Below are 22,697 nucleotides of genomic sequence, written 5' to 3'. Positions count from 1 at the left end.
TGTTTATTGAATGTTTAGTGACTGCTATGTGCCAAACACTATCCAAGGTGTTTGTTATTTGTTATCATGTTTAAACAGTTTTAAACATCCTAAAATAGGTATTGTATCCAATACTTTTTCAAATTAGAAAATAGATACAGAGGCTCTTAAGTACTTTGGTGGAAGCTGTGGAGTCTTGGGGCCGGGATTAATATCCAAATGAGCTTGAATTCAAAGTTTTTGCACTCTTTCAGGTTAAAGGGAAATGAAAGAGAGAGAAAGCAAATGCTGGAATTTTACCTAATGTGGAAGCCACTCCTAAGTATAAGCAATGCACAGGAAATAAGACAATAGGTAGGATGAAGTCAATATCCCACATTGCTCACTGCTCACTGAACTTCATTCTGATGCGATGCATGTAGGATACTAAGGCTACATATTTTACCACTAGGAGTAGAAAAATTGTTCAGTGAAAATATGTGGTTTCACATTGGTTCATATAACACCAAGTAAGACATTCCAGAGATTCTGACTTCTTTTAGAGCCAAGGAGGGTCTACTTAGCAAAGGGGTTAACTGAAACATATTTTTTCCTAAGTAGACTTGAAAAAATATATAAGTAAGTATTTTATTTGGTCATAGGAAATCAAAGTGATAAATGTTCTAAGCTTTGGAAGGAGAGGTAGTGATTATCATCTTCACTGTCATCATTGCCATGATCTTCATCATTATGAACCACATCCCTGCCTTTATTCTCTGCTTGGTACCCCAGGCTCTCTGAAATGAGATCACTGCTTCACACTTGTCAACATTCTCCCACTCCCTGTCAGGGGCAAAGCATCCTACACTGAAATACCTAGTTTCATTTATAATTAGATCTATACCATCACATTTTAGTCCTTTAAGATGGCCCAGGTAATCTGAAAAGTGCTATATAAACATTATCTTATTTAATGCTTATAGTAATTCCACGAGTAAGCTAGTATTCATTTCATTTTGCATATGAAGAAATTGAGGTTTAGGTAATTTATATGATTTACCTACAGACACATGAGTAGTAAGTGACGGAGCTGTGATTCAAATCTGTCTACTTAAGACAAAGGACATGCTCCTTCCTTTATACTTTGCCCTTTCCATGAAAGTTTCTTGTATTTTCAATAACATTTCTACTGTGTTATTTCCATTATGATCACCCAAACACTTAACTTCTTCAATGTATAAACCCGACAACACTTACTGCTGCTAAATTTCAGAAGAAAGGTTGAATTTCGTCTACCTTTATCTTTCCCTACAACTGTCAGCTAAAATGTTGAATCCACAAGTAACATCTACCTGCCTCTTTTCACTGAATGTCAGTGAAGGGAGCAACTTTCATTGTGTTGGAGAAGAGCAACCTGTTTCAAGGTTAGTGTCTCTCCTGTGCATTTCCACAGTGCCTCCAGGCATACTTTGACATCATTCCCAAACATTTCATTGCAGTGACCTATACTTGTTCATCTCTCCAATAGACAGTAAACTTCTTCAGGGTATGGGTAAATTTCTTCATCTCCCTACTCTCAGGGATTTAGTGCACTATGTGACATAAAGTGACCCTAAGAAAAACTTGAATACATTCTGGCATGGAAGGAATCGTTTTAAAATATGTAACCATGATCATTTACTGTGCAGTAATACTCTGCTATATTGTTAGAGGGTTTTTGCAAGAATATATTATTTAATAATTTTTAAACTCTCTTAAATGGAGATTAGGTCAATTAGTAAAATGAGTCTTTAATACATTTCAATTTTTTGTTTAAAATGTATTTTTGAAATGTTAAGGAGATGTGAAAAGGAACAAATATAATGATGTTTCTAGGATTTACCCAGAGGAAAGTATACCTCCAGTGAGATGACAGAGACTATCTTTAATCCTACCCATACCTTTCTTTAGTTAATTTCAAATTTTTGATTTAGTTTAATCACTTTTTTAAATGTTCACAAGTTTTTATGGTAGCTATAGCTTGGATTTCAACAGCTCTTATTCAATATAAGAACAAACACCTAGAAAAGAAATATCCTGAAGACTGTCTTTTATACTCATGTAATTTCACTGTGGTTTTTGAACTTTTATTTCTGCTATTATTCCTTATCCTGAAAATGTGACATAAATGTAGATTTGAAATACATCTTTAAAATCTCATCGTTTTTAAGCATTGTTTTTAAGCATTGATGTTTTCGACAGAGTAGCGCAGAGGATGCATGGTGATATGAAAGACAGCTTCTTTACAGCAGCCTCTGCCCTAAGATTTAGAGGTCCTTGAGAAATAGCATGACACAATCTTTGAGTGAAAATGATCTTGTACTATGCTTTTGATTGGGAAGGAATCTATCCATCCATTCTAAGTTATCTATTTGCATCCCTACTGTGTATCAGTCAATGTTCTGGCTCTTGATGATTTGACAGTGATCCAGAGAGACATGGTAATGCATTCATGTACCTTAAATCTGATGAACAATTATAATACAATGTGACAACTGCTAATACAGAGGAATGTTCTGGTTCTAAGAGAACCCTTGATATAAACTTGGGGTTGAGAGGTCATTAGCAGGGGCTTTCTGGTGCAGTCAAAATCTTAAGATAAAGAGAGATGAGAGACTGTTCTTGTGGAGATTAAGTATGCGTGACAATCTGGAAGTGTAATAGTGGGTATATCATGGTACTAGAAGTAATTTAGTATGCAAATTCCAATTTCAGACCATGTAATGAAGTGGCACAATCTATCTCTTTTTCTAGGAATCTTGTGGAAACCACTACAAAGCCATTACTTTTATATGATGAAGTGACGTTATACTCCATGGAGTGCTTGCCTTCCATTCCTTCTGTCTTCCCTACAGAAAGAGAGATACAGCTGCCAAAAGGGGTACAGGCACATTGAGTTCTGAAAATGTCGGCTCTATGGAGTCATTTTAGTTAACATAGAAGTAGGCAGCCATTTTTGTAGAGTGTATTGAAAGCAAGCAAAAGAGATTGCAAGAATTAATGGATTAATTTTTAGTATTTAGAGAGTGAGCTTGCCGGCAGAGATAGCTGAGGAGAAGGGCAGATGAGAACAGGAGGGTCTAGGCTTGATGGCTTATCCTTGGCCACCCTAGCTAAATGTTATCTTCTTTGTGAATATCAGCTGGAAATTTTGATACCAAACTCTGCTATATGTCTTTCAGTCTTCACTGTATTTAAATATGTAGAATAAGTGGCATAAACCTCTCACAAAATTTGGATTCAGTCCTTCTCAACACACCCTTTTGTCATCTTTATAAAGTCACTAGATGAGCATCCTATTCAGGGAGTTATCTTTTATAAATGTGAATTGTACAGATTTCTATCTTATTGTTAAAATTAAGATTATAGTTCCTCAAGTGGGCTATATATGCAGTTCAACCCTGTGTATATGTGCTGCATGGAAGAAACAGGCTAATTGAGTTCTCTTTTCTAGCATGCTTACGAATCTTCTATTACTCACTACTATCATTGTAACTACTGCTATGACTCTTACTACAAGTTCTGAAATGATTAGCTAGCATCTGTATGTTGCCTTTTTGTTTTTAGAATAGTATTAGATTTATAGAAGAGTTGTAAATACAATGCAGAGAGTGTCTATATACCCCACACCAAAGTCCTTCTATGATTCACCCCTTGCATTAGTATGGCAGATTAGTCACAATTAACAAATCCATGTCAATAATTTTTATATGGAGTTAGTTAGCTCCATGCTTTATTCAGATTTCCTTACATTTTTCCCAAAGTCCCTTTTCTGTTCCAGGATTCCCATCCAGAATACCACATTATCTTTAATTGTCACAGCTCCTTAGGTTCCTCTGGGCTGAGACAATTTCTCTGACTTCATCGTTTTGATGGTCTTGATAGTTTTGAGGAATACATTAGGTATTGTATAGAATGCACTTTAAGTTGAGGTTGGCTGATGTTTTTCTCATGGTTAGACTGAGGTTATGAATTTTTGAGAGGATGGCCACAGGAGTGACATGCCTCTTGAACCTGCTCCAAACAGGCTTGCCAGAATGGGAGAAGATGTGAAGTTAGCGATAGTAATAGCCATAGCCCAGTTAATAGTATGCCATTTATTAGGTTCTGGTTACATAATATCTGGAGTCATTTTGATTATTTGTCAGAGATTAACTTATTAGTTTGCCTAGGGAGTCATAAGGATTTGATTCATACCTCAATTCCCTAGAAGTTTTAGTCGAAATTTTTGTACTGATTCAGAAAAAATTCTATGCATGTGCATGGGTCTTGGTAGTATCTGGATACTCTTGCTTTGGAGATAAAGACTGTGGCTTTGTCCTTCTCTGTGTTATTGAATGACAATAGGTAGTAGGTATGGAAGAAAGAGTTGGAATTTGCATTCAGCATCTTGAATTCACGGTCCTATTCTGCTTCTGAAGACACTGGGCAGGTCATATGCCTTTTGTCTGAACCTTATCTAAATTCCAGGGCAATCTTAAGTTGTGAAAAGGCTCTGTTAGTACTAAGAAGCAAAGTCATATACCAGATGGTCACAACTTTATCATTAAACTTGTATTTGAAGACTATTTATTTTATAATGAGTGATTTTTAAGGGTATTATAAGCAGATAACTTTAATTTGTGAATAGACTCTTTATCAATTTTGGATCCCACTTTGTATAATGCCAAAATCCTTTTTTGACTTCATTCACAAAGTAAATCAACAAAAAACCTTCACTTCATCTCTACTGCACAAAAGGTAGGGAGAAGTCTTTAGTACATATGCCTGGCACATAAGTACTCAAAGCACAGTTAAATTATTATTGAGTAAATACTTATTTTTCACAAATGTTATAATTGTGGAGTTATGCATCGATTTAGAATTCTTTAAATTAACAAAAACACTCTAGTTCTTGTATTTCTTCTGGCTGGAATACTCTCCTTTTCAGAAATATACTTCTTTCTGGAAATATTTTCTTGTTAATGAATACAAAACATTTAGTCTTTAATATTCTAATGCCATTCTTCAGAGGGTAACAATACATTCTGTGCTTGGACTCTGCCCATGTTCTCCAATATTTCTGCACATTTACAAAGTGTACTGTAACTGGGAATATTTTACTCTCAGATGGCCCTCAGCAAAGTGATCAATGGCTATTTAAATTTTGTTACAATAATTGGGCCAGTTGAATGAACTTGACATGATAATTAAACAAATCTGAATTTTGCCAAGCTTCCACACTAATTGGAAGCTCTGGGAATTTCTTCTTGCAGATTATTTTGCTTTGTTTTGACTTATTTCTGGACATTCATTTTTTTTTTATTTTTTGAGATAGAGTTTTACTCTGTTACCCAGGCTGGAGTGCAGTGGCGTGATCTCAGCTCACTGCAAACTCCGCCTCCCGGGTTCAAGCGATTCTCCTGCATCACCTCTCAAGTAGCTGGGATTATATGTGTGCACCACTATGTCAGCTAATTTTTGTATTTTTGGTAGAGATGGGGTTTTATCATGTTGGCCAGGCTGGTCTTGAACTCCGGATCTCAAGTGATTCACCTGCCTTGGCCTCCCAAAGTGCTGGGAGTACAGATGTGAGCCACCACACCCAACTGACATTCAGTTTTTAAAAGACAGGTATAATCAATACCTGTAGGGTGCTTCATGTCATGGAGTGAGATCATTGATGGGGCTTAAAAGTTGAATGATGGGGCCACAAAAGGGCTTGACATCAACTTGTCAGTTACTGTGTAATAAAAGTGAATAAAGGCTGAATGATAATTCATGGTGGAGAGACTGTGGACTGACATACTCTGTGTTGTGCATTACTTATGGATTTCTTCCAAGAAGACACCCAGGGTTGCTAATGCATAAGTTCTTGACTTCACTTGTCAAGTACTGAACCTAAATGTTTCATTCGTTCCTTTCCGGCAAGCATTATGGAGTGTTTTCTGGGCTCTATTCTGATGAAAAATGCTCAAGAGAATATTAGCAGGGATTCACTATAGAGAAACTTTGGTTGTATGTGATAAGGCTTGAGGAAAGAGAAGAAGGGCTAAAGAAGAAAAAAAAAGTGACACAGGATTTTTATTGTTTTTCTCACAGACAAGGTATTGATGTCACCCAGGCTGGAGTACAGTGGTGTAATCATAGCTCACTGTAAACTTGAACTCCTAGGCTCAAGCAGTCTTCCCATCTTGGTCTCCCAAAGTGTTGGGATTATAGGTGAGCAAAAAAGCTTTTTCTTCACAATTCTAGAGTGTGCTGAGAAAGACAGGCGGAGTTCTTTTATGAGCAAGACATTTGTGGGGGAAAGGAAACTATACTTTATATCTCGGGGCAGGGGGCTGCATGCACCAGTAGGGCCATGAGTTGACACTGTCATCTGGAGGATATCAGAGCCCAGATGACAGTAGGAGTTACAGGATGACATGAAGCTAGGTAGAACACGACATGACCCTTCCTCTGTGACACCTTCAGTTCTCTAGGAAAATAACTTAGCATCACCAAATGCAAATGTGAAGGCACTTCCAGTGGAAAATCAACAGAGCTCTGCTTCTCACTCTGATGTGGGATGAACCCTCAAAGCCTTGTACATTCTTTCAAGAAGAAAGTTAGAGAGAGGCACACACACATGAAGAGTGGGAAGTGATGGGACTTTGAGCTGTCCTGGTTAGTGGAACTGGGGTTCAATGCTAAGTTGCACCAACATTTCTCAGTGTGAGAGGCTCCAAGTGATACTGAGCCTTGCTTTCTGAGAATCAATGACAGTCTATGTGAGATGGGAACTATGCAGTGCTTTCTGAACATCTTTTAATCTAGAATGGAAAAAACTAGATGAAAATTGAAGGTATTCTAATCTAAGTAATAGGAATTTGCAAATTAAAGGATGAAAGATAATTAAAATATATGAAATACTTAGTATGCACCAGGCAAGGTATATTCTTCATAATGGCCCTCCTTTTTACAGAGGATAAGACTGATGTCAGAAAGTTTATATGCTGGTGATCAAAAGCCATACTTTTGATGCATTGGTATATCAAAGTGATATATTGGACTCCAACATCATCCTTTTCTCTTTACTGTTATGAATTAAATTTTGGGAAGGATTTTTTTCCTGAAATTTGAAAACCTAAAAACAAAACTTGGGCTTAAAGGTTGGAATTGGTGGAGGTCGTATGTGGGAGGGGAGCAGGGAGAATGAAAACTAACTCTTATTTCTATACAAGAGTTTATGCATATCGCACCTAACAAAGATATTCCTATTCACACTGTGATACTAAGACCTTATGGAACATATTTTTTAAATGTTTCTGATCTCGGGGTTCTTCTTCAAAGAATGGAAAACAGCTGTGTGCTAGGTAAGACTTGCATCTAGACTTAAGGATTAGATGTAACACTTTCTGCAATACTAGCAACTATTGTAGTGGTGAGATTTCAGTATTGATTATGGAGTCTGGTAATCATGAATGATGAGAGGCTGGTCTTTCTCTATTGCTGAGATGTTTTCTTCACAGGAGGTGAAGATTTGGAAGCACGCTGAGAAAGAAAAACTCAACTGGCAGAATTTGGATTCAAATTAAAATAACATCTAAATTTAGAAAATAAAATGTCATTTTGAATTTTTTTATGAGTCACACTGGAAAAACGCTACAGTTGATCTGCCATGGGCTGAGTTTGCTCTTTAGCCTTTTCTAAGTATTCTCTCTTCCAGGTAAATTACTGGTAAATAGCTAAGCCTGTGGAAAAGTCTGCCCTAATATAGCTTGCTTTAATTTTCTTAACTTTGCTCTCTAGAGTATGGTTACCTCTCCTGGTTATATTTTCATTTGGAACTAGTTTTTAGGAATTCTAATTGGGCATCTTGGCTGGCTCTGAGCTGCTAGCTGTAGCACTGCCCTGAAGACACCAATCTTTCCCAAGGGAGATATTTCACAGCCTCTTTTCTTCCTTGTGCTTCCCTGGCTATACAGTCTGGTAAGGGTGACATTGTAAACAGAAACACAGATAAGTGATTCCTCAGCTGCTTACCCAGTAGGGGCTGGGAAATCAAAGGGGATATTTTAAAATGTAGAATGCAAATGATGGAGAAGGAGAGAGATGATGGTGATCCTTAAATAGAAGTAAAATTATCAGAGCTGCCAGATTTTTAAGAGGGCACTTAGTTGTCTTGCTTCTAAAAATCTTAGACAAAGTCCCTCATCGTAGAGCTGGGAGCACCTGGGAGGCATCAGACTCCTTCTCCACGTGTGTCTCTCCCAAGGGAGATAGCCTGTACTATGCTCAGGCCTGGAGTTACAGAGCTAATTTTCTAGCTGTCCTAGAAGAACTCACAGAGTCAGCCAAGGGGTAGGCACATTTTCTTTCCTTCAGCAAACCATACATTCAATGTTTTCCACTGATTTCAGCTTTCTGATGAATTAAACATGGTATTCAAAATCAGAAGCCTTGGTTTTAAATTTCAGCTTTACAAACCATTGCTACTCAAAGATTTTTGAGCCTTAACCTCTGCATTTAATGTGTGAAAATATATGAATGAGGATTCATAAAAACACATTGTAATATGTGCTATACCTTTCTAATATAAGGGACTGTTATATTCTTTATCTTGTCTTGAAATCTGCATCCTTGATAAGAGGTGCCAGCTTTACCACTCTGTGTTAACCTAACAGACTGAATGGAGTTTCTTTGCACTTACCTGCTTCTTCACTACTTGACTAAAAACATGATTTGAGCCTACAAACCATGCTGGCCCTGGCTATGAGTTCCAACCATTCAACACAGATTACTACTGCATCAGAGTCTCTTTTGGATGATACGGTCAGAGTTGGTTTGTAGTATCAGTATAGTGATGAAGCAAACAGGCTACGGAGGCAGACCTAGCTGGAATCTATGTCTAGTTCTGCCACTTACTATCTGTATGGCACCAGACAAGATATTTCACCCTTGTAAGCCTCAGTATATACGTCTGAGAAATACAAAGAGATATGAAGAATAAATGATGTAGTTTAGGTAATGCACCAGCATAGGGTATGGTTCTCAATAAAATACAGCTAATTTTCCATAGTTTAAGGGGATGAGATTTCCCGTCACTAGGTAAATGTGTAGTATTTAACCAAATGACAGATGAAGCCTTTGATAATAAATAATAATATCCTATTGAACACTTTATATTTTAAACATAGAACCAGGGACTTTATTGAATTATTTAATTTTTATAGTATTTATGAGGCAGGTATTCTAGTCTCTTTATTATAAAAATTAAGAAAAACAGATTCTGAGACATTAATAATTCTGGAGAGTGGTAAATATTAATCCTTCTTCAAGTTACTTTCCCTCATGTCTCCCTGTGTATTCATTTGTGCTAATATTTACAACCTGAAAGGATCCTGTTCCTTCACTGGTTTACTTATATATTGTCTCATTATTCCATAGAATGATGCCTCCTTGAGGGTTGCCACTCAAGGGGCAACATGAGGCTCTGGCACTTAGTAGGTGCAATAAACATTCAGGAAATGAATGAATGAATAAGCAAATGAGAAAAACAGTTCATGAATGCTAGTCTAAATGCTTCTGCCTCTGTGAAGTTCCATGTTGCCATTTGACATTTCCATTTCTAATCACAAATGTCATTATTATATTGTGTCTGGTTTCTTTCCCAGTATATAAGAGGGCAGGATATGTATTGCATATTTTTATCTCTAACTTTTAAAACAAGTTTGGCATCAAAAATACTTGCATTTAAAAATTAGAATCATTGTGTAAAGATTCCTTCTCAGAAAAGGACATGATTGATAGATCAGAGTGCAATTACAGTGAAGAAAATTTTTTTGGGGAACAGTCTGTTATTCCGTAGAAATAAAGAATTACTGGCTATACTGTTATGAAGAACTTAGGAAAAATAAAGAGCTGAGGGAATGCTAACTCAATATGATTTATGCTAAGTTCATTTCCTATTACTGAATATTGATCGGCACTATGTTAATATATGCCAACCTAAAATGGGATTTGCCTCCAAAAGATACAAAGCTCACTTTGACAGGTATTCTTGCTCTGTTCTGTCAGCTGTTGCATTCAATCTTTTGTTGCTCCTCCTTCACTCATGAAGTTGTAGAAGGCTATTTCTCATGATGCCATTCTGCATCTTTAGATTATAAATTGGTATTTTTAGGGCCTGTTGAAATAAGCAGGCTCTAACATAACACAGAAAGCATTTTGGTTTTTTTTAGGAGATAAAGAGTTAAAATGAAAGCAGGGTATGAATTAGCTGCTAGTTTAGGCTGCCTGTGATAAGCTTGATCTTTCCTGTATTTGACAATTTTGTGCAATGCAAACATATTTATTTAATGTGTATTTATAATTATTAAACAATTATCAAACACCAGTACATGTACTAAGTATATAATTATTTTCACAAAAAAATTGTTAAGTAGGAATGGCTCAGAAGTCAGCAAGCTTTTACTGTAAAGGGCTAGATAGTAAATATTTTAGCCTTTGTGGGCCATACAATCTCTGTCACAACTACTTAGCTCTGCCAGTGTAGTGAGAAAGCAGCCATGGTCAATAAATAAGGCAACAGGCATGGCTTTTTAAGTTCTACTAAAAATTTAATTGGGAAAACAAGCAGTAGAACTCCTTTTGCCCCATGATTGCAGTTTACCAACGAGTGGAGTAGTTGAACACTTTTAATACAACAGACAAATGCATATCATCTGTTTCAAACTACTGTTGATATTTATGACTAACTTTTTTCAAATTCTTAATTATCAACGTAGCCAATGAGTAATATGAACCATATTATGCTGGCTCTTAGTTTGTGAACCAAAGTTTTGATTTAGAATTTTATTTCTCTTATGACACAATCATAATTTGCATTGTCTCTCTACCAACACCTAAAAGAATCATGGTATCATTATACTTTTAATGATCATGAGAGCTCTTTTCCAGAAGATATGTACTCTCATGCATGGTTAAATCAAATGTAGTGTAGAAACCCATGCAGAAACCTCTTGGAGAAGATACATGTGCAAATTGATGGTAGTTGGCCCTCTGGGCCCACAGCAAGCCAGTCCCTTGGATTTTGTATCAGACTGTCTTAATTTACCAATATAAAAGACTCTCCTTTTTTATCGCAGTCCCTCTGGATATCCTGGTTCCAGCACTCACCAGTTGTTAGGCCTTGGGCCCATTACTGTTTGGGAGTTTCAGTTTTTTCTTCAGTAAAATGGTGACAGAAATTTTCATGTGCCTCACAGGGTTGCTGTGTGAATAAATGTGGTAAGTGCTTATGCTAGTGCTGGCAACATAGCAAATTTGAGAAAAGTAAAACTATTTTTGAAACTAATAATAGAAAACATCCATTATTTACCATGCACCAAGTTCCGTTCTAAGTATTTCATATATATTAACTCATTTAATCTCCACAATAACACTACAAGGAAGATACTATTATCTTCATTTTACAAATGAAGAAACTCATACACCACTTACAAATGGTAAAATGAGATTTGAACCAGGCAGAAGAGTCTCTTGTTCAGTCTATCCCTATAAAGGTAACTATTTCTTATTCCCAGGTGAGAAAGACTGGATAGAGATTGCCATACTTTCTCTTACAAAAATGAAGAGAGCTAAGACCTATTTGAATAAGGGAACATCTATCACAAACTTCTCTTCATTAATGACCTACTGAAAGGTTCTTATTCCACCACTGGAAAATGTTGTTGCAGTTTTGAATTAGAATGTAGAATGTTTTTTCTTTTAGAATAAGTATTATAAAATATAGTTAAATAGTATCGCTAATGCTATATTTCTTGCACATAGAAGCCAAATGACTTATGTAGGCCAGCCTGGTGTCTTAACATTGCATCAATGGGAAAGACTCAGGTTTTAATGTAAAAGTTTCAGGTATTGATGTATAAATGACGTTCACCAGTGCCTGAATATGGATTCAGTACAACAACATGCTCTGAAAATGGGCTGTTTATTTAATATCACTGACTGCTGTATTTAAATTAGACCCATCTCGTTTCAGCATTTAATTATTTCCCTTATTTGCTTGATTTTTCTCCACCATCAGACAGGCCACAAACTGATATAATATGAGCATTTGTTTTTTATTCCCTGTTTCCCCGTTTCTCCTTAGAAAGCTCCATGCAACAGGGATGTTTGTCATATTTGTTCATTGCTGTGTTCCCAAGGTCTAAAAGAGTGCTCGGGATTCAGAAATGTGCAAGTATTCAACATATTTTTGTGGAACGAATGAATGAATTTAATTTTCACACATATAAGATAATGTTCCCTTTTTCTTGGGCAGATACATCCTCTATCTCTGCACCTCATTTCTGTGATGTTTGTACCAGGGGCAAGTGTGTGAGGAAGCAGAGAATAGTGTTGGCATCAAAGACTTTGGATTAGATTCTAGGAATTAGACTTTTTGCTTTTCCATTTTTTTGAATGGGTGACCATGAGCTTAATATCACTAAATCTTATAGCACTCATCTTTAAAAATCACAGGATAAATTACACTTATGTCATAGATACAAATGAGATGATGTGTGAAAATCCCTTCGCACCACCATGCCTGGCACATATAACAGCTCAGCAATATTATCTATTATAAAGTTTAACTAATGATGGACACATATGCAAATGGGACAGATTATTTTCTGGATTATATTATTAGAAAGATAATCAGACATGTAATCTGTTGCATTAAATATATTTATTCAAGAGATGGGGTATTTCTATGTTGCTCAGGCTGCTCTTGAACTCCTGGGCTCAAGCGATCCTCCCTCCCACCTCAGCTTTCCAAGTAGCTGGGATTACAGGCATGAGCCCCGGTGCTCAGTTACCAAATGTGCTATTAACTGAAGAATTTAAGCTAGAATATTTAAACAGTGGTTCTTGAACTGGGGTGGGGAAGTTTTGTGAAGGTTGTAGAAATCACTTGAGGGGATTTTCAAAACTCTCCATGCTTTCTGGAGAGTCTGCAATGTTGCCTCATCTTTAGAATTTGTATTGGGATGTACCTCTGCTACTGACTGGAAAATGTCCTGTTCTTCAGGGTTTTGGGGTGAAATGTTGACAACAACAAATTTGTAATATATAAATTTACAAGGTATTATATTAAAATACAAAACATTCAAATCTCCCATAATGACTGTAACATGGCAATAAATATAAAATATTGGCCAGGTAGTATACAAGGAAATCACTACTCATTCCAAAGGCTTTTGTGCATAGCATTTCTCCTAGCAGTACTACATAACAGTTTACCGAGATGTTTTACTTCTGAACGTAGACATTTCTATTTCTCTTTGGGAAAAAATGGTTTAGTGAATTTTGTCCTTGCTAATCATCCATTTTTCAAGTTGTCTTTATGATACATTTTTGGTGCTTTTGAAAGAATATTTTATATTGCTCAGTGTTACTAAGCAACTTGACTCTCTAGCATTAATTTTTGGAATTGTGTTTGGTCACTTTAGCTGAAGAAGAAACATGATCTTACTGAATATGTAGAATTCCGACAGTAATAATTTTCTACTGTAACGCTTTAAACATAGTGGGCTACCTAGCAGTGGGCTTACATGTAGGAATCAATTTGCAAAAATTTAGTCTACCTTCCTTAAAGGCTACCAAGATCTTTTTAATGAGCACTAAACATTATTTGAGTTGATAATTCATTTCATCACAACCCAGAAGTTTCTGTTTTTTGACTAACAAGGCATATAAGAACATGAATTTTCTTTCTTCTGGTGCCTCAGTGTTCATGCTTTTTTAAAAAAAATCAAGATTGTTTTCTCTACTTGTGGTATATGCATGGGCATTGGTCTGATTTAAAACATGTTAATGATGGGAACAATGTGCCTGGTGTGATTTAATAACCTTTCCCGATTGATTATCCTGAGGAAGTGGATGGAGTTGAGGAGGAGCCAGCGACAGAAACTGTTATTCATTAGCTTAAAAGCCATGATCAGGCAGTTTTCCACCTGTCTCAATTTTGGGTTTGCATTGCATTTTGAGTGGCTGACACAGGCTTCTTGAGTTGGGAGAGCTCCCCTAAGGAACAACCAAACATTCTGCATGATGCTCAAGTGTGAAGAGTGGTAGATTGATAGAGAAAGCCTTTCTGGCTTTTGATGGTTTTGGTGAGGCACAAAAAACCCAGTATACTTGCACATGAAAAGAAGAGTCAAGCACCCTTGATCGATCCTGTTTATTAAGAGCATTTGTACCTCACACTATTACATTCCTTTGAGGTTAAGGCAGTAGCAAAGTAAAGTCAAGTACTGTGCGCAAAATGGAGTGTGCTGCTTTTGTCACAAGGCTAATTGAATTGCTTCTAAATGTGTTTCTAGAATTCTTTAAAGATAAAATGGAAACAGCCAAGATATTTGAGGGGAAGGAAAAAAGTAGACTGTGAACATAAGACATATCATCAGGGAATGCTGATAAAGGAAAGACCTAGTTTAAGATTGTGAGGACAGAGCTATTACTCATAAGTTGGCCTTGTTTACATATTTTTGAATAAGGGATGTACCGAGACACTTAGCTTCTATTGATTGGGAATTAGGGCTTTAGATGGAATTTTTTGGCAAATGAAGAAATCCCTGCCCTGTGGATATGCATCCAATATGATTCAGTCTGGCCTTTAATTATAAGATCCTTGCTTCAGTGAAGGGGAATAGAGTGTTAAATATGAGATCGTACCTGTTGTGGGTGTGTCACTGGCTGCAACAGCAAAGGAAACAACCTTGAGGACCATGCCAGCTAGCTACTGGCTAATAAAATGGCTCCTCTAAATATGGTTTATTGGGAATGAGTCCCAGAACAGACTTACTGGAAAGTGTTTAGATGTCACAAAGAAATTCACATCAGCTGTAATTTACTACCATACCAATTAACTTTTTTTAAATGAATGAAACTTAATTTGTTAGCAGTCTACCCATCCCTACTTCTCCCATTTCCCACAATTAACAGCCATGCCTTTTCTCCTTGCCATTACCCTCATTCTCAATCAATGACTTTCCATTCTAGTTCACTGAAAAAATAGAGCCCAGCTTGCTAAACTCACAACTTTCTTCCTCATTACTTAAAATTAATCTGCAACCATGATCATCCTTATTTCTTTTCTTTGCATCTCATTCATTTATTCTTTAATTCACTCATTTATCTATTTATTGGGCAAACATGTATTGGATACGTCCATGTACCAGATACTGTGCTAGGTGCTGCAGACAGATCAGTGAATTAGACACAATCCTTTCTGACTAGAAAAAGAAAGATGAGCCCTATCCTATTCCTTTCTGCCTCCTCAGGAACCATGCACCATCAATATCAAGTCTTGCTTGTGCATCTACAAATAATTCCTTCCACTCTACTAGCTCTTTCCCATCAAAATTTAACCAGACATAGATTTCTTCTATCTTAAGAAGCAAAATAAAGCAAACAAAAATACCTTGCCTTGTTTCTTCATGTTATTACTGTTCTCTCTCATAATCAAATTTGTTAAAACAGCAGTATATTCTTACCCTCTTTTTAGTTTTTCCTCCATTCATCATTCACCAACATCATGCAATCTTATTTATTTCCCCAACACCTTATGGAAACTGCATTCACAAACTGGGTGCTTTTCAGTCCTTATCTTTACATTTGTCATTGACCACTACTGAAATAGTCTCCTTCTTTGATTTCTGTGACTCTTTCTCCTGGTTTTCCTCCTCCCTCTCTGAATAGTCCTTCTCTGTTTATTTCAAAGGCTCTTCATCTCATTCTCCTAGAATTCTAGCTATGCCAGGGTTTCTTTTCTACATTACAAAATTTCCTCTAGTGATTACATCTACTCTGGTGTCTTCAACAAACCATCTGTATACTAATTACTCCCAAAGCTGTATCTCCAGTCTATATGTTTCTTCTGAGCCTTAAATTTATATTTCTATTTGTATCCTGGTATTTTATAGACACTTCAAGTACAACATGGACAAAACTAAACCTGACATGCTTGCCCTACTGAAATATGTTTCTTCTCTACTGTTGTCAACATTTACATAAGTTACACTATTCAATTAATAATAACAGTAGCTAACATTTATTATTTCCATGTTCCAGGCACAGAAGTTACACTATTCAATTAATAATAACAGTAGCTAACATTTATTATTTCCATGTTGCAGGCACTGTGAGAAGTATTACATATGAAATTTTACACTCAACCCTAATAACTACCTTGTGAGATAGGTACTGTTATTCTTTTTACAGATATGCAAACCGAGGCTCAAGGTTGTAAGTTAACTTGTTCACATCACATAGTCAGCAGCCAACCCTGGCTCTCATTCCAAGGGGTGAAACTGGAATTCAGGCTCTCAACAGTCACACCACTTTCTCTCTCCATGGTTCAAGTAAAGTCACTTTGACTCCTTTCGATTCCACTTTCTACACATCTACTCACACCAAATCTATTGATTCTGTTCCAAATGTATCATTTTCTTCCCTATCCTAAATGCTATTTACCTTATTCTGTTAGGCCCTTGGAGATTGATTCATATCTTGCCCATATTGTTCCAGACTTCTCCTAACTAATGGCTTTGACTTTGGTTCAATTATTTGGCCACATTGAAGACAGAGTGGTCTTCCCCACGCTTAACTCTGATTATAACACTCTTTGCCTTGTAATCTCCCAATATATTTCCATAGCCTTTAGAAGCTTGCCCAAATCCTTCATATATATACTAAATAAAGGCCTTATTTCCTGATCTCTGCTTACGTCACTAGTCTCGCCTTTTGTTGCCCAGACTTAAGGAGCTACTTGCCGTATTATGGACTGATTGTGTTATTTCTAGATTTCTGGTCTTCATCTGTGTAGTTCCTAGTATATAAACCATCTTCCTTCCCTTTACCTACAAAATGCCTATGAATTCACAATGCTCAGCTTAAGAGTGCTCATTTCCAGAAAGCCTTTCTGGTGCCCATCTCTCTCCAAGCCATGTAGATCAGGTGCCACTAATCTGTGTGTTTTCACTATGATAACATTTGTTTCTTTATGACTTTATCAGTTTACTATTCTGTCTTCTGTATTAGACTGTGAACATTTTGTGAGCATAAGCTTTGTTTTAATCATTTTTGTATCCTAATGCCTAATAGAATCCCTGACATTTAGTATCATTTTAAATAAATCATAGGTGAGGAGATGCAAATCTGTCTGAATCTATCTGCTCCTTAATTTCACCATTTTCCTGTCGCATATAATATAACATGCTGGAAGGGATTGTAATAATAGAATTACTATTTTGGAATTCAGAAGCAGACCATACTTAATTCCAGGATAGCACTTCTACTGTGTACTGCAGTTGCTTTATGCCAATGTATCAATTCGATTGCTTTTAACTTATTCAGAGAGATTTCCAACGGATTCCTAAAGAAATCCCTGGAGGTCTATCCTAGCCCCTTATAATCTCTAGTTAAATATTTCTCCTGTAAATATACTCTGAATATGAGCCTATTCCTATTTTTCCTGGTAAAACAGAAAATCTACCAGTGAATTACTTTCTCCTGCCCTCCCCTACTGAATTTTATGTGTGCATAATCTTTCAAATGTTTGTCAAGTAAAATTAGTCACAAAGCTGAACTCCTATCAGAAGAAACGTGGCAGGGTGTCAGTTTTGCACATTGCCAGGGGCTTGAGTCACTTAACTATACAAAAATGATCTTTAAAAATTCATGGGGTGCTCTGCATTCACCCTGCCGCTGTCCTCTCTCACTCTCACAGTGGTGCCACCTCTCTCACTGAGCCACTTCCTTATTTTCTAAGCTAAGAGCTGCTGCCCACAGAAAATATGCTGAGTTTCCCCATAGTCATAAATCCTCATAAAACTCAAACAACAAAGGCCCACAATGGAGAGTCATAGGATGCTTTACTTTCTTGCAGCTACTATATAATTATGTTCAGAGCAATCTCTCCAAGGGTTATAGCCAAAAGTCACCAGTGTTGTTTATGAAAGGTTGCAGTGTTTTCTTTTTGAAATGTTATCTATTTTTATTTCAACTGAATATGGCTGTCAAGTGTTTCCCATTATACATCCTAATCCATGTGCATATGTATGTGGCCTTGTTTAATTTTCAGAGCTAATTTAGCTTTAAATTTATTCGAGTTCTTCTCATGTACTTCCATGCAGCTCTCAAGTGTCGTGTTTGACTCCAGTGGCAAGACCGTGACTTCTGTTTTAGATAAATACACTTATTCTTTTAACTGCGTTTTCCCTTGCTCCTTGGCTCATTTTCATTTCTTTAATTTTTCTCCCAACTGAGAGAATCTACTAAAACATGTCTTTGGCCCGCTAGCTATGTCCAAGAGGAGAAAATAGATCCTTTTATTTCTAGCTAAGTCTCCTATCCCATTTTAGCCTCCTATTTGTAAACATTCTTCTAGACCTCAGTGTTTGTCAGTCTGTTCTTCATACTTTAAATTCACCCCCCACCACACCTTCTTTCTATTATTATATTGATTCACAAATCCACTTTATGTGATCCTGACCACTCATTTCCAATCCTATATTTCCAACGCCTCCATAAAACTCCTCCTCTTAATATCTCTGTTTAATATCTCTCCCTTACCATTTCTTTCAATAATTCTACCATTTTCTGTTTCCTGAAAAACATCTTTAGAGTCATATTTGATTCTCCCACGTTCTTATCCTGTATATCCAGGCTTTACTAGTTTAGTCATTTATCAATATGTCCCTGGGCACCACAGAGGCACCGTGGACACAACAATAAATAGGATCACGTTTCTACCACTGTGGGATGCACAGTCTGCTGAGAGAAAGGGGCATTGGAACAAATTATTAACAGCAAAATGGTGAACCATACAGATGAATGCACAAAATGATACAACGCGAAGGGAGAAACACCAAACCCTACCAGTGGTGGTCAGGAAAGCCTGCTCTGAGAGGTGACCTACCACAGGGAGGATAGAGAGAAACAGGTCAAATAAGGGGCTAGCGAGTGCTCAAGCCTGGAGGAGTCTGCATGCTGGTTGGCAGGCATGAGAGAGTGTAACAGTGACGGAAACTGCCTGTATGAGGGTGTGTTGGGGGACACAGGGCAGATGAGTTTGGGAAAGTAAGCAGGGAGCAGATCATAAATGTCCTAATATGCCAATATAGTGACTTGGTATTTCAACATATAGAAAATGGGAAGATTGAAGGATTTCAGGCAGCATAGCGATGGTATCAAGTTTACATTTTAGATTATTCTAGCAGCAAGCACCCTGGAAGAAGAACTGGAGAAGGGCAATCAAGAGGCAGGGTGCGGGTTGGGGGATGTGATGGCTGATGGCTGTAATCCTAGCACTTTGGGAGGGCAAGGTAGGAGAATCCTTTGAGCCCAGGAGTTTTTAGAGCAGCCTGAGCAACATAGTGAGACCTCGTCTTTATACAAAAATGAACAAAATTAGACAGGCATGGTGGCACACAGCACACACCTATAGTCCCAGCTATTCAGGAGGCTGACGTTGGAGAATTGCTTGAGCTCAGGAAGTTGAGGCTGAGATCAAACCACTGCACCCCAGTCTGAGTGACAAAGCAAGACTGTCTCAAAAAAAAAAAAAAAAAAAAAAGGCAGGGGGATTGGAAGGAGGCTTCTTCATATGTGGCAAGGCAGGAGATCAGCCTTCTTGCCTACAGTGCAGAGAGGACACAATGGGACTGGAACTGTAGTCATAACAATAGAAGGGAGATATTAGGTGTGTGAGAAATTTCAGAGGAAAGAATTCCATGTATAGTGACACAAGGACAGTAGGGAATTTTGAAATAGGCATTTAAGACATAAAAAGAGGAAACTGATTATGGTTCTGCAAATGGATAGACAGAAATCCCTGAGGACCCATTTGGAATGGAAACTCCAAGGATGAAGAAGCCACTGTCTGTAGAATGTGATATTCTCTGGCATTGCTCAATAGCTTGAAGAGAAAACTAAGAAGGCAGGTGTTGATGATGGTCTTGGGCTTTGTTTTTCTGGCCTCATTGACTACTTCTGCGGGTTGGAAGGTCTTCTTGTATTTCACATTGGCCTGGTGAATGCCTACTCATTTTTCAAGCCTGAGAGTGACTTGTATCCCACTGGGGGCTTGCTCTTCAACATTACGCACAATAAGTACCATTTTCTTATCTCTTCTGTACACTGCACAGCTTAACCTTGTGTTTTAATGTAGATCTTTCATATTCTACTGAATGTTCTAGAAGAGAGTATTATTGGTTCTTTAGGCAGTATTTGGCATAAAATTGGTGCTTAATAAATGTTTATTGAATTGAAGAGATAATGGATGAAGAAAGAAAAGTGATGAAAGGGTCATATTTTAAAGGGTGTTGAAAGCCCTCAGAGAAGCTGGGAGATATATATATATATAATTTTTTTTAAGAAGATGAATGTGTGAAAACTGTTTAAGGAAAATTAGTCACATAGGAGCACTCAGATGGATTTGTTCTCATCTTTGTACCTCTCTTCATTTTGTTTCCCTTCCCTGGGCTGTCATTTCTCTGCCTCTCTATGCCTTCTGTCCAAGGTAGCTATCTTATTGTGGAGGGAATTTAAAGGTTCATGGGAAAGCCAACAGGTTATTGTACAATGAAGTCAATTATCTGAGTGTGCCATGTTTCCAAATCAGCCTGTCCTATTTGGAGGGGGAAATCTTCCTAAAACATCTGTACTAACACAATCACCATTGTGCTGGCTAGTTGCACTATTGTTATTTTGGGAATTCATAAATGATTTAATAAAAGACAAGGAGATTTTAATTAAAATCAGAAGAATATGTCACATGTAAAGGATAATTTTTCAGGAAGCAAAATAGAGTGTTGGACCTGACCGAGTCCCTAAGTCTGTACGAATGTTTTCTTTCATACTTTCTTTTACTACATTTGTAAAATTACGTATTTTATATATATACACATATATGTTTTTATATATACATGCACACACTAACACAAAAGTGTGCTGATAAGTATTTAACAACCAACTCTCCACAAAAAAAAGGGGACCCTGGCTTGTCATATTTGCTGATTTTGTAAAGTAATTCAACCATGACCAATTTGAAGCCAACAGTGTGATGGCACTGAATGTGGAATTGGGGAGTGAGACTAATCACCTGCTCTTGCAAAGCCTGTACTCCTTGGCAGCTAAACACCACTGAGTGTGTGCACTTTTGGGAACCTACTGTATACCAAACACAGGGCTGAGGGTACCAGAATATAGGGCCCTACTCTTTGGGATGTTAATGAGAGTGGGAAGACATGCTACCAATTATGAGGACAAAGAATTACTAAAGCACATGTGTATGCAAAGTACTGTGGAAACATAGGAAGAACACCTACCTTACATGTAGTTAGGAATGTAGCTATATAAATCTACCTGAGAAATTCAGTTGAGGTTTGATGGGGCAGCTGGGTATCATTTGATTTATGACTTGAAAGATAATTGGGGGTTTGCCAGATGAAGGGTGTTCCAGCTGAGAGAATGCAGCAAGTTCAGAGAACTACAAATAATTCAGAATTGCTGGAGCATAATGTGTAAGTTGCGAGAGCCATGTGAGAGGAAGCCGAAAATGTAGGAAAGGGACAAGTTCTTATTTATGATTCTAAGGAGTTAAAACTCCAGCGCTCAGGGGACTGTAAAAATTATGCTGATAGTATTTCTGTGTTAGAGAGATCCCTTAGTGAGTAATGTGCAGAATGATTTGGAGGAGAGTGCCATGGGAGCAAGAGAAGCTGGTAAGGTATGCAGTGAAATAGGGCAGTGAGAGGCGGTGAACCAGGGCAGCAGCGGTGCGAGTGGAGAAGTAGGTCAGCAGGAGAATAATGAGCTGGAATCACTAGGACATGGTTATTGCTTAGCTATGGGGAGCAGGGGGATAACAGGAGATGAAGGCCCTTAGAAGGACCCCCAGGTTTCTGGTTTGGGAATCTAACGCAGGAAAGAAATAAAGAGGTAGAGGTTTATAAGGCAAAATAATGTGTTTTGTTTTAGACCTATTGGATATGATGTAATTATGTGATGTCCAAAAAACAATTGTATTTATGGGTCGGGAGATGTCTTTTCTGAAGCTATATACTGAAGACTCAGGTGAAAGTTGTAAGCATGGCCATAGAAGAAAGCATGTAGAATGACAAGGGACAGGATGGGGAGGAGAGGTGGGAATTAGGTGTAGCAGGACTACAATCTGGCTCAGACTTCTTCTGTAGACACTGGCCTTCCAAAGCTTGCTTCAACAATACCAGATTACTCCCACTCTGAACATGCCCAGTCTTCTCCTATCTACTTCCCCCTTTCTGTTGAACTTTCCTTCTTTTCTCTCTGACTATTGCTGCTTGCAGGCATTCATCCCACCTTTATAGGTCCAGTTCAAATACTATGTACTCCAAAAGCCTTCCCCCATTTTCCTTCTTTCATGGATGCCATGTTCTCTCTCATAGAATGTAGTGGTATGCTCAGAATTATTTGTGTACGTGGCCCATAGTAAGCTCCTTGAAGATAAAGAGTTTGTCTTTATAGATCCCTGTAGCCTCTATACCTAGGATAGTGCTAGGGGCTTTTTGGATGTGAATGAATGTTTAATTAAATTAGGGAACATATCGAATAAGAATGATCTGTTGCAAAATTTTGTTCAACACTGACCCAGCTCAAGTATTATAACTGTTGCTTTTTTCCCCAACTCATTAAAAAAAAAAAAAAAA

The 22,697-nt window shown here is 37.4% G+C and overlaps 1 protein-coding gene across 1 annotated transcript in view; it reads right to left on the bottom strand.

The window, feature by feature from the left end:
* TRHR (thyrotropin releasing hormone receptor) overlaps positions 1-22,697 on the bottom strand; it is a 34,352-nt gene that overhangs the window by 3,214 nt on the left and 8,441 nt on the right. The gene's annotated exons all lie outside the window — the stretch shown is intronic.

Source organism: Piliocolobus tephrosceles, chromosome 7, assembly GCF_002776525.5.
Source record: "Piliocolobus tephrosceles isolate RC106 chromosome 7, ASM277652v3, whole genome shotgun sequence".
In the NCBI taxonomy this organism is placed as follows: Eukaryota; Metazoa; Chordata; class Mammalia; order Primates; family Cercopithecidae; genus Piliocolobus; species Piliocolobus tephrosceles.
Note: the sequence above shows the minus strand (reverse complement) of the source record. Positions and strands in the feature narration are given on the sequence as shown.